The 12,817-nt window shown below is 44.8% G+C and overlaps 1 protein-coding gene across 20 annotated transcripts in view; it reads right to left on the bottom strand.

Moving 5' to 3' along the window:
• Window positions 1–12,817, bottom strand: part of TRPM8 (transient receptor potential cation channel subfamily M member 8) — a 152,488-nt gene that overhangs the window by 90,110 nt on the left and 49,561 nt on the right. For 8 of the 20 annotated variants that reach the window (XM_054209591.1, XM_054209589.1, XM_054209587.1 and 5 more), the window contains exons 2-3: window positions 12,517–12,766; window positions 8,738–8,852 (exon numbers count right to left, since the gene is read on the bottom strand). The exons of 8 other annotated variants lie outside the window; for them this stretch is intronic. The gene's annotated coding sequence lies outside the window, so the exon portion shown is untranslated. Of the gene's footprint in view, window positions 1–7,617; window positions 7,825–8,737; window positions 8,853–12,516; window positions 12,767–12,817 lie in introns of those variants that run through there. 4 more of the 20 variants (XM_054209565.1, XM_054209563.1, XM_054209578.1 and 1 more) reach the window with 4 other exon arrangements.

Genomic DNA, 12,817 nt, shown 5'->3' with positions numbered 1-12,817 from the left:
TGAGCAGCCTGGTCTAGTGGGAGGTGTCCCTGCCCAGGGCAGGGCGTGGGACTGGATGAATTTTAAGGTCCTTTCCAACCCAAACCATTCTATGGATCTATCATATTAATGTGTATGCAAACAGGAGATGACCGTATATAACCACATAAACTGAAATAAATAAAGATCCCATCTGACTCCACATCTGTACCGATTGGCATCCTGCCAAAGAGATGCTGAAAAAAGTATGCAAGAAAACAGGTGATCCCGTCACCAGAAACACAGTAAAATAGGGCAGATGTTCAAAGCGTGTTAACAGTAGGGGAGTCGCATAGTAAGGATCCTGGAGGAAAAACAAAACAAAACAAAAAACCAACCCACCACGAACGCCTTCTTTAAATCTTGAGCCAAGGTTAGGATTAGAGATGCACAAATTGTTATGCTTCCACATTTCCATCTGCAAGCAACTGGATGCTACGCTGCTCAGCACACTCATTACTAGCATTACACAGCACACCATTGCTAGCTTTTAATCCACATCACATCTGTACCTAACAGGTTCCGATGCCACAAGGCCACGTGCATCTGTTACAGTAAAGGATTCAAGGCCTTTTCTGTTGCTCCTTTGGGGTCACCACCTACTTATGACACTAATTCATACAAAGGTAATCTCCAAGAGGTACTTTGTCCTTTTATGGTAAATTTAATTTTCAAGAGTGCCCTGCCAAAGATACCATGTAAGCTAACAGAAGGAAAGGATTACATAAAGAGTCACTACTCCTGTGCGCACAGGAGAGGTGCTAACATTTAACTGAACCTATACCCTTTTAGGAATGGGATTACTAATCAGTCCTTTTTTTAACCAACATACAACTAAGCACCTTGAAGCACACATCAATACCAAAATATTCCTACTAGAAGTCATAAAATGGTTTGGGTTGCAAAGGTCCTCAAAAATCATCAGAGTAGAGGGGCAGAATCACCTCCCTCAACTTGCTGGCCACGCTTCTTTTGATGCGGCCCAGGATAAAGCCAGCTTTCTGGGCTGCATGCGCACATAGAATTATAGAATGGTTAGAATTGGAAGGAACCTTAAAGATCACCTAGTTCCAAACCCCCCTACCCTGGGCAGGGACACCTCCCAACAGGCCAGGTTGCTCCAAGCCCCATCCAACCTGGCCTTGAACACCTCCAGGGATGGGTCAGCCACAGCTTCTCTGGGCAACCTGGGCCACCTGGGCCAGGGGCTCACCACCCTCATTGTGAAAACTTTCTTCCTGATATCTAAAGCTCTCCTCTTCCAGTTTGAAGCCATTACCCCTTATCCTACCACTACATGCCCTTGTAAAAAGTCCCTCTGCAACTTTCCTGTAGGCTCCCTTCAGATACTGGAAGGCTGCTATAAGGTCTCCCCAGAGCCTTCACTTCTTCAGGCTGAAGAACCCCAACTCTCTCAGCCTGTCACCTTCTTATTTTCCATGTGCCTTAGCACATTTTCCAGGAGGATCTGCTCCATGATCATTCTGAGCAGAGTGGTGACACTGACTGGCCTGTAGTTCCCCAGGTCTTCCTTTTTTCTCTTTTTAAAAATGGGGGTAATGTTTCCCCTTTTCAAGTCAGCAGGAACCTCACCAGATTGCCATGACTTCTCAAATATGATGGATAGAGGCTTGGCAACTTCATCCACCAGTTCCCTCAGGACCCATATGGATGCATCTCATCAGGTCCCATGGATTTGTGCACCTTCAGGTTCCTTAAACAGTCTCAAACCAGATCTTCTCCTACAGTGGGTGGTTTATTTATTCTCCCAGTCACTGCCTTTGCCTTCTGTGACTTAGGCGGTGTGGCTAGACCTCTTGCCAGTGAAGACCAAGGCAAAAACGTCATTGAGTACCTCAGCCCTCTCCATATCCCGGGTGTCCAGGTCTGCCATTACATTCCAGAGAGGGCTCGCATTTTCCCTAATCTTCCTTTTATCACTGACATACGTATAGAAGCTTTTCTTGTTGCCCTTGATGTCCCTGGACAGATTAAACTCTATCCGGGCTTTAGCTTGCTCTAACCTGATCCCTGGCCGGTCAGACACTTTCTCTGTATTCCTCCCGGGCTAACTGTCCTTGCTTCCACCCTCTGTAGGCCTCCTTTTTGTGTTTGTGCTAGAGTTCCTTGTTCATCTGTGCAGGCCTCCTGGCATTTTTGCCTGACTTCATCTTTGTTGGGATAGCCCTGCAGGCACGTGCACGTCTCTTACTCCTCTTGTTTATTCCCCATGCTACATATGTTTGTACAGAGGCATTTAAGTTGTGCCCCCAATGAAGCTGGCTTACTAGTTGGAATTCCTTTGTGCTGCACTCCAGGTGCTCTCCTGCTGACCTCTGATCCTTCTCCGGGCTCTGAGCATCTATTGCTGTCGCTGGTAGGAGTGGAATGTTTTGAGGTTCCCCTCCTCCAGCAACTTTAGTTTAAAGCCCTATTCACAAGCTTGAGTCCTTCCCTTTGAGCAGGAGGACTGAGGAAAAAACTACCTGCGCCTCAGAGTCCTTTACTGCTGCTCCAAGGGCTCTGTAATCCTTCTTGATACTCCTCAGGCTGCTCCTGGCGGTATCACTGGTGCCCACATGAAACAGCAGCAGAGGATTAATCGTCAGTGGACTGTACGAGGCCTGGTAGTCTCTCGGTGACATCCCTGACATGAGCCCCCAATGAGCAGCACACCTCTCTAGAGAGTGCATCAGGTTGGCAAATGGGTGCCTCCGTACCTCTCAGAAGAGAGTCGCCTACTACGATCAGCCATCGCCTTTTCTTAGTTGCGCTGGTTGTCATACGGGGAGCAGATCGCGCTGCCTTACTCAGCTCCAGTCTCTCTCCTGGTATAACGGGTCTTTCCTCTTCACTCTGCAGAGTGGTGAGGCGATTCTCAAGGGCACCTCAGGCTTCGGGGGAAGCCTCTTCCTACTTCTGGTCCTTGCCCTTGCAAGCTTCCATTCTCCTGCATTATTGTTTCACACACGCACACTTCTGCGTGTGCCGGTGGGGGAGTTTTTGGTTGTTTGGCTGTGGGCTCACTGCAGATTGCACTTGGAACCCGCTGTGTACCTCCTTCTCAGCCTCCCTGATGCTACGCAGCCTCCACACCACCTCCTGCAGGAGTCCTCCACCTGGGCAGGTGTGCTCCCTATCCCTGCCTCTGGAGAAAGGTCGAGGCACCTCCTGCAGCCTGAGGTCCGCACCAGAGCCTCTCAAGTCCTTCAACCTGTTTATTAGTATGCTTGATTTATTTCTGCACGAGCAAATTTTTTTTTATTTTGCAAGCATGATGAGGATCATTAAATACCTCACCACAACCAGCCAGTGTAATTTCCAAAATATTGACTGGGTGATGAAGCAGTATTGTTACAGGAGACCTTAAACAGGAAAATTAAAACAATTTTTAAAACACTGGATAGCAGTGAAAGACTGCTGTCATTAAACAGCTTAGCAATCCTGTGCGAAGAACATCTATAAGACTTTTTAAATACTAAATACGCTTACATTCCATAAATCACTGTCCCACAATAATACTTGCACATTATATTCATAACAGTGTAATTACATGGCAATTACCATACAACAGTAATTAAGGGGAAACCCAGTGTGCCATCCAACACAGTGCCTTTTAAATGGACTAAGTATACACGAAAAATGTAATTAAGCAACAGAAGGTGAGTTGTTTCCTGATGATAATTACATTACTGGATGTATTTTCAAGTAGGTCACTTCTAAAACAGCAGACTAGTTCAGGGGAAACTGAACTCGTTCAGGATTTTGATGTCCACATGAGGCAGCTGCACAGTGTTTGTAGCACCAGGGGCCCAGGTGGTCGTGGACTTACCTACCAATCTCATTTGTTATAAGCTTTAACGGCAAGAAGTAGGTTTTGCCCCTTGGCAGACTTTTGGGCAGATGCCTAATTTCTATAATAGACTAACACAGACTTCAGCCAGAAGTAGGACTTGTTCCACATTTCTGAAGAAAACATTCAGCTTGGGAGAGCTGAGGAGTAAATGCATTTTTTCAACTGAAGCAAAAGCTTGCAAAGGTGAGCTGCAGCTGGCTAAATTTCTATACATCTTGGCAGAGCTTTGGCAAATAAAGTGGCCTGAAAAGTAAACCACAGACAAGGTGAACAGCTACCAATAACATACCTATCCCACCAGCAGTCAGAGGAGAGGGGAAGGCATGGGAAAGGGTGTGCAGCGCTCACTGCCGCTCAGTAGCTCCTGGAGCCAAAGATGGCTCAAGCTGTGAGGATCTGTTAGCTGGGGACACGAAACTGGTTTGGGAACCACAGCTGAGCTGTCCCACATTGGCATCAGAGGCACTGAAGAATTTAAGGACTCCATTTAGGACAACTCATTTAAATGTCTCAGACTCCAAGCACCAGCCAGGAGGTGGGGGAATGGAGTAATGAACCCCATTTCTCAGGTCGCTTCTATTACAGAAGCATTTTAACCTCTTTGGAGAAGCTGCAGCAACTGGTGAACTTCAAAGCTGACCTTACAGTCATATGCTGTTACGGCTAGAGAGGGTTGGCTGCTGTTCCTGGAAAAAGCCACATTTTCACAAACTCGTTCAGCTAGAGGAATCATTCATTCGTTGCTCCCTCAAAGACTTCTAGGATCCAACCTAAGAAAAGCTACAGCAAAGCACAGATGTATGAATGTGGATTTACCCTTCCCTAGGCTGAGACAATAAGCTAGTTGTTCTCATCAGTGTCATCACCTAACAGGTCACAGATGGCATAAAACATTGTTGCATCCTAAATTTTGTGCCCATTTACACCATTGTTGTTTTTTTTTTAAATAATCTCAAAGGCTGCAAAACCCTGCCTTTCTCAGAATCACTTTTTCACCTTCTCAGCATCTGCTTTTTGAGACCTCATGGGCAAGTAAATGTGAGTCCCGGTCTCAGCTGCAACTCACTGGATTGCATAAAATTTCAAATCCTCCAGGATAAAATGTACCTCCTTGCTACTGATACCTCTAGAAGAGGCAGCACTTCACTCTGTCCTACCCAGCGTTATCAGGACCACTGTGAAAAGAATATGTTTCCTTGTACCCTTGGTACAAGGATATCCTTGGCCTCCGGTCCAGGTATCATAAAGCCTCATCCATCACAATCTTCTTTTTTTAAAAAATCTGCCAAGCCTGCCAATGTCCATTATCACCTGCATGCTCCACCCAGCCTACTCGTGTTTGATTTTTATGGCATCATAGAAATACAAAGCCACAAGAGACCTCACAAACATCCAATCCAGACTCATCTGATCCACCGACTCCTGAAACCTCATCAGGCAACCTGATTTATTCCCTATTTCTCATTTGGTACCTCTTTGCTAGCAAGGATACTCCGTTGTTTTAAAAATCAATTAATCACATTTATTTTGGGCCTCTGCAACTTGAAGAATCACTATGAATTCTCATCTTGTTTTTTGCATCCCAGTTAGGCCAAAAAAGAGAGACATTTGTTACACGCTAAATAAACAGAAAAAGGGGTGAAAGACAAGGTCACAGTCCAGATTTCGGCAAAGAACATGTCATACACAGCCTTTTCTGTACAAAAAGCCCAGATAAACCAAAAATCTGATTATGTAGATTATTCTCTCACATCACGCTTTGATACTTTTATGCATTTTGAGGCTTCCAACGCGCCTTTCAGAGAGCGGGGCTTTCATGAGTCCCCTCAAGGGAGAGCTAGGAAGAAGAAGAAGGAAAAAAAAAAAAAGTTGATTTATTCTATCATTCGGAAAGCCACCACAACCACAGCAGGAAGCTGGGGGAGCCTGGCATTCTGCCAGAAGACGAAGCAGAAAACAAGCTGTTCTGCTTTTCAGCCAGCCACATTGAAAATAAGCCTACAATTCCAGTATGTTGAAACCTGCTCTTATGGCTGAGTTGCCATACTCCTAGCGACCTATTATACACAGGCTTCAAGAGGCAAGAAGAGAGTAGTATTTGTGTGGGCTTATTGTGTCTACCGCCCGCCCAAACAGAGAAATCATGATAAATAGCAAGTTTTTCTGGAAGTAGAGCTCATCGTCGAAAAGGGAAAAAATACAAAGCTGCAGCTAGACTAAGGAACAGTGTTGTCTTGGTCGTGTAGAGCCCCATATACATGCTCCTCACCGTTCTCCAGCTGGCAGCTTCATGGGTCTGGAGTCAAGCTCCCAGGACCAGCTCTTCCAGCCTTCTCAGATCGTTTGTAGACTAAGGGACAGCTGAAAAGCCAGGACCCTTCTTCCAAAACAATGGGATAATCAGCAGCTTCACAAACACTGCTTAGTTTAAGAACCCAGTACTTTTGACTTCTAAACACCAACCTTGTCTTTCTCCGCTCCTCAGTAAAAATGAGCAAAAGAGGAACAGCGAGGTTTACCCCTTTCCTATTAACAGCTTGGCAGTACTTGGCTGGCAGAACAAAATAATTCGGGGGCGCACTAAATTCTGAAAATCCTTAGAAGAAAGTTTTGTGGTTTTTCTAGCGAGTCACTGGTCTGTTACCATTGCCAAAGGAAAGAAAGGGTAAGCAAAGCACTGTGGTTACCCAGGACTACCAAAACAGTTGTGGGTTTGGTAACCAAGGGTAGATACGGCTGGACTGGAGGGGCTGCGCTCACAGCTGCTCTGCAGCATAGCAAGAAAATGGTCCTGTTCCTCTGACCACCCTATTCAAACTACCACCCAACCCCAAGCCCTATTACCAGCCTCGCAGATCTCAGATTAAAAAAATGTCTTCGTGGTAAAATGCTGGCTGGGGCACAGGACCCCACATTAAGTACCTACTTCAACCACCATGGAAAAGCTGAACAAGCCACTTTTGGCCTCCACCTTCTTCTAGTTCAAAGGTGGGGGAATACTCTCTTGCTGAAAGGTAAGAGCCATTAGCAATTGCAGGGCACTGATTACATATATAGCAGCAGCACTTCTGACAAAATGGGACTGCAGACTAGCTATTGCATTACCCTAGAAGGTATGAACAGGGTTTTCCCCTGATTTTGTTTACTTTTGTACATACTTCCAGCTCCCTCCAAGACGTTGTCCAAGCTGCAAATCAAGCCACTTGCAGCAATTCAGAGTGACCTTTGAGACTGACTACTTTTACTCCGTGCGTTTAAGATTCTGATTTATTTACCTTAAGCTGCCTAAAATCTGTGGAATTCAACTTGCATGTGTTAGACTTGGCTAAAAGCCACACTCTTCTCTATTGAAGCCAGGAGTGCTATAGAAAGTAAATGTCATCCTATTGTCTCCAGCTTTCTGCTAGTCCCATCTTACAAACAAACTAAAAAATAAAAGTGTATTTGACGGTTACTTTCTTACTGTGAAAGACCATAACATTCAGGCTGCACTAAGGCTTAAAACAAGTATTGCCAGCAACGGCTTAGAGCACAGCGTTACACAACCAAAATAAGAATATAGTGAAATAGAAGTATCATGCCTACAGTATTCTCACATGCCTGTTTATTGTTCTTTGCTTCCTGCATTACACCAAAAAGATTTTAGGGTGTCTTCCCGTTTCACAGTCCCTTGTTTGTTAAAGGCTCATATTTTAACTGGAATTTGGCACTGATTTTATTCACTTCCTCTTTGCCCCCCTTACCTTCTTCCTTTGATTGTTATTCCAGAAAGAAAAGGGAGTGTAATCCCTGCCTTTTCACTGAGTGTGTTCAGTCTTTAAACTCCTTGGTCCTCCCCTCTATTCAGCCCTTGCTCCGCAGAGCTCACCCACACAGAGATTCAAGCATCAATCTCTTTGCTTCTGCTTTCTCATCTTCCCACGCTGCGGGCTGCTATTGCATTTAGCCGGCTAACTCCACCTCTCCTCTTCTCACTCTCTTTCCTCTTAGATTCACTTCAAGGCCAACTTCCCATCCTTGCTGCTGGGCTGACACAGCTGGTAGTGTAGAAAAGCAGGGGGAGGGTAGCGGAGCAGGGAGCTTTTATTCAGCAATGCTTCCTTAACCGAGCAGCTGCTTTGAAGCCCCGAGGTCCAATTTCAACTGCTGAAGTTGCTAGTAATAAAAAACAGCTAAATATAACACTGCTTTCAATCGGCAGTTTTGAGATAGTGGACTCTACCATTAAAGCTCTTCATCTGAAATGCAACCAGAAGCTGTAAATACACAAACCGTGCCAACTTCTACGTAACAGCTAATAAGCACTTGCTAGGACACGTATCAGCAAGAATAATTGAAGTTACAGTCCTCAGCCCACCAGGACTCGCACCACTTTTCCCTGCTGTACTCCAAGCCATAGGCAAAGAGCTCCTGCTTGGACCTGCTGCCCCACGGATAGCTGCTCACTTGCAGATGGTACCCAGGTCTGCAGCAGGGAGAGACACGTCAGGCAGCGCTGGCAGCTTTACTCACAGAAGCCTGCTGAACGTTCTACAGCATACATACACCCTCCTGAAGGCTACTGTGGTGTGATTTCATCTTCAGTCCTCCATCTGAGTGGGATTCACACTACATTCATAGTAGGCACTAAAGTAGCCCAAGCTAGGACCAGGGCTGGATTCTAGTTTGTGCAGGGAACACTTCTGCAGCCCATGCCTCCTTCATTCACTGACCAGGGAGCAGCTGGCAAATCTCACCCAAAACCCTCGCCCAGTCCTCTCTGTAACTGGAAATAGCAATTACATGGAGTTTATCTTCTCACTGGACAGGAATGCTGATTGTCTGCAGCTTTTGATGTGCATTTCTCAGAGCTCAAATACATACCTCCCTGAGGAGCCGGGGGAAACAGATAAGTCAGCTTGCCTTGAGCAGCATCTGGTTCAGCTTTGGACACTCATGTGTGGGCAACAGCAGAGATGGTGTTGCACATTGGCTCTGCCTGTAAGAAAGAATTCTGATGAAATGGCTATGGTTCAGAAAAGATGCTAGCCACTAATACGCCCTTGTTTGAAGAATGAAGATTTGACATGTCTGAAGGACAGATCCTTTTCCACTCCTATTTCTTTCTAAATGCTACCTGTGGCTGGTTCACGGTTCTTCAGTTAAGCAATAATGGATATATACCAGGTGTCACGGCAAGCAAACTTACCTCCTGACTTAATTGCAACTTCCTTAATTGCCTAACGCAGGGGAGACCATCCAGTACTTCCAGAGGTTTTGGTTTTATTTCATAAATCTTAGCCTACAAGTCCTGACTAGTAGCCTTGACCATAGTCAGGCAAGTAAAGTGCTGCATTCTCACACAAGTCAGTGCATACCTTGAGTCAGTAGAGCTCACTGAGCTCCTTTTTAAAAGCTGAACAGAGACAGCACACAAAAAAAATCGCTTTTTATTGGGAGCTGAAATTAAAGGCATTCATCATGTAGTCAACAAAATGTAGTCAACTGACTGACAGCTGAGTGGAAAAAAATAAAATCAGATTTGGTTTTAAACCACACTTCAAAGTTCCCTGGGAAAAGTTTAAAAACACAAAAATTGAACTAATATTACATCAGAAAACCCCAAGCTAAGCAAAAGTTTAATAATTGAAGAAATAATCATATTCAATATATAGACAAAAAGCAATCTTCTTTTCCTACTGACAGATGCCTCCCCTCCTAGTGTATGACCAAGCCAAAGGCCTGACAACATCGACCTGCCAAAGGTGATTGCTCTTCACAACTCTTAGGTAAGCATCACAAATCCAAACTATTAATTGCATCCAGAAACTAACACTGATGTTATCAGGGCCATCACGTGGAGCAGCAGAACAGAGGAACCTGCAGAGAAGCACTCATGCCACCTGAAAAGTACAAAACATGCAAAATGCAGTGTCGAAGTACCTTAAACAACTCACTCAAATCTTACTGAGCCCAAGCATAGCCCATGCCATTGTACTGACCACAGCTGCTCCTGTCTGGGTGCAAGTCTAGACACAGGTTGCACTTTGCTGGCCCTGCCAACAGGCAGCTCTTCCCGTGCAGAACTGAAGCACCAGCTGCACCTGGGCCTCACACTCCAGGGCTCTTCCATGGCACTTCCCCAGGCTGCTTGAGCCAGTGCAAGCAGATATCCAGGTCACAACTGCACAGACATCCGCGCTGCATCCCTTAACAGCTGATGTCCTGGGAACCAGCCAGGCAGTTTTGCAGCCCATGTCCTTTCCCATTTGGGCTAAACTCCCCCTCTGCTCTGAAGCAGCTTTTTCTCCCAGAATTGGTTCTGGGGCCAGCTCTCCTCCACCTCCTCCTTCACTAAAGGGAAGTCCTTTCACACCGTTGCTCATCTCTGGAACATGGATTTACCTTTTCTTATATACCATTATGCACAGCACAAGTGCCTCCATTGCTACAAGGCATCTGGATAAGCAAGCCATGTGAAAGGGGTAAATGCCATCAGCATTTATCAAGCTCGTTCACCAATCAAGAGACCACAAGCATAGACATCTTTGGGCTCAAAGCTACTAAAGATATCATGGTATCAAAACACATCCCTTTTCAGGTAGGGGGGGTGAAGAGTAGTTTCAGACCAACACCAGCCAGAGGCTTAGCTGTACGTAAAGCTTCTGTAGGAAGCCCTGGCAAGAGGGGCAGCGAGGGGAATTATTTTGCAGAAAATAGGTTAAGTGTCATATGAATGCCCCCAACAAGGACAAAGTTAAACCTCTATACACAGACTCCCACTCAAATTCATACCAGTAGAGCTAAAACTGTCCCTTTAGAGGCATGACAATGTTATCTTGCTGGGAAAGGATGGAAGGACCACCTTTTCTCACACTGCAAGCAGCAGCCAGTCTTAAAGCCTTGATAGATTGTTGAGCCTAGGAATAGGAAAGTCAGCTTGCCTTCTGTTCTGTCCCTGTTCCTGCACAGAGCTTGAAAGATTTACTTTGTGCAATAATGAACACAACAACAGTCCTTACTTCTTTCTTGGCAGCTTTATTAAAACATCGCATTGCTTGATTAGGTTGAACTATTTCATTTCAAGATTTACATCAACCCTAAATAAGTTATTTTGCTATGTATGACATTTTTCTACCAAGCTTGGGGGAAATGTTCTCCAATCTCTAAACGTAACTGCAGTTAAGAACTCATTGCTTACAGCCTCTGAAAAACAAAGACTTGGCACCCCCAAGAAATGTCTGTATTTAGCAGCCTGGAAAAGCCGTGTCATAACAGATTTATTTCTAAAAAAATTATCTGACAAATGGAGTCATAGCTTCCCAAGTTGGCTCTCTTCAGCTGAGCCCTGTTCTCTACTCATTCCTGCCCAGCTCTACGACAGGCAGCAGTAATAAGATAACAATACTACAGCCTCTAGACAGGCACACTGAGTGTCTCAAAGTGTCCAGTTCAGAGACAACAAGCGATTGCCAACACTTAACGCCCTACCTCTCACACTGGCATTTGAAACCAGTGCAAATGGAGGAAGATAGGAAATTACTGCAGATTTTCCCATCTTATGTACCACCCCAAGTCTCACACCGGTTTCCTCTTTCATACCTAGTTGACTCTTGAATTTCCCCTTGCTTCATCTTAAAAGAAGCACAGCCTTTCACCGCTAATCCAGCCTTTGAACAGACAAAACACTTCTCACCTAGGTATGAGTACTTCAGTCTCATCCATCTGTTTACCAGAGAGATTATCTATTACCCATTGCACACATTCTTGCCTCTCAGATGTCCATTTCTATTCACAGCAGTCCAAGTCCAACTAAGTTTTTAGCCTCAGGAAGATCCTGGACTTCTTTGTTGGACTAACTTAAACCTACTTCCTAAGGCAAGAAAAAGGAAAGCTCTAATGGGACATTCCAAGTACCTGAAAACCAAGCATTGCCAGCTGGCACTTTGTTCTTCTCTGCATCAAAGGACCCAGCAAAGTAAGAAACTGATGGCCAACTCAAAGACAACAGACAATGTATTACTAGAATTTGTTAGATTATTGCGCTGCCAATCCCTTAAATTCCTACATGATTATTTTACAAGCTGAAACACACAGGGGTGGCGACAGACAGGCAGCAATAATTCTCAAAAAACAGAGGGGCCTAGACACAGCACAAGGAAATTACTTGTTTTCTTAAACGGTTTTTAAAGGTACATTTCACCTCCTGCAAGGATCTTTCCCCTCACTGTGTAAAACTCCCTATGTATGCATGCCCCCTGTGTATGGATGGTTTGCATACATCTCTGCTCAAGACTTTTCAGGATCCTTTACGCATGTGAAGATTTTACTTCCTCCATAAAACAAGGAAACAAAGCTTTGAAATTATAGGTGAAAAACATGGATTAAAGACACACCTGAAATTTTACTGAGCAAAGAAACTTACAATAAGGAAAGCAATAATCACAAAAATAAGTCAGCGCTTAACTTATTCAAAAGACAAAGGAACTTTGTTCGCCCATGGAGTATCTTCCAGAGCAAGAAACATAAGGAACTTACATCGGTCCATTCTCATTACAGAATGCCAGCAGAAACCACACAAATAAGGCTGAAGCACCTCTCACTAGCATTTCCAAATTACACACATTGCAAAGCTGCAAGATCTGGGTAACTATTCAACTTACTTTCAGAGATGGAGAGTCCACTGTGGTATCTAACATTCAACTCTTTGCCTTAGTGCACTGCTTAAATAAATATTTGAGACTAATTTGCAGCAGGTGTTTATCATTTCAGCAGTGCCACACTGAGAGTAGTGAAAGAGCTGTAGAATCACAGGAGAAGGAAATCACAGCTCCTGGTGCTGTGGCCGATTTCCTCAGGTTCAAACACTGCAGGAGGTGCGGTGCCTCTCTCAGGAGTGCATTCCTGACCAAGCTGGCAAAAACAAACCACGGACTTCAATAAAACAGACTAAACCCCTAAAAG

The sequence above is a fragment of the Rissa tridactyla genome, chromosome 7 (genome assembly GCF_028500815.1).
Source record: "Rissa tridactyla isolate bRisTri1 chromosome 7, bRisTri1.patW.cur.20221130, whole genome shotgun sequence".
In the NCBI taxonomy this organism is placed as follows: Eukaryota; Metazoa; Chordata; class Aves; order Charadriiformes; family Laridae; genus Rissa; species Rissa tridactyla.
This window is presented reverse-complemented; position numbering and strand designations above follow the sequence as displayed.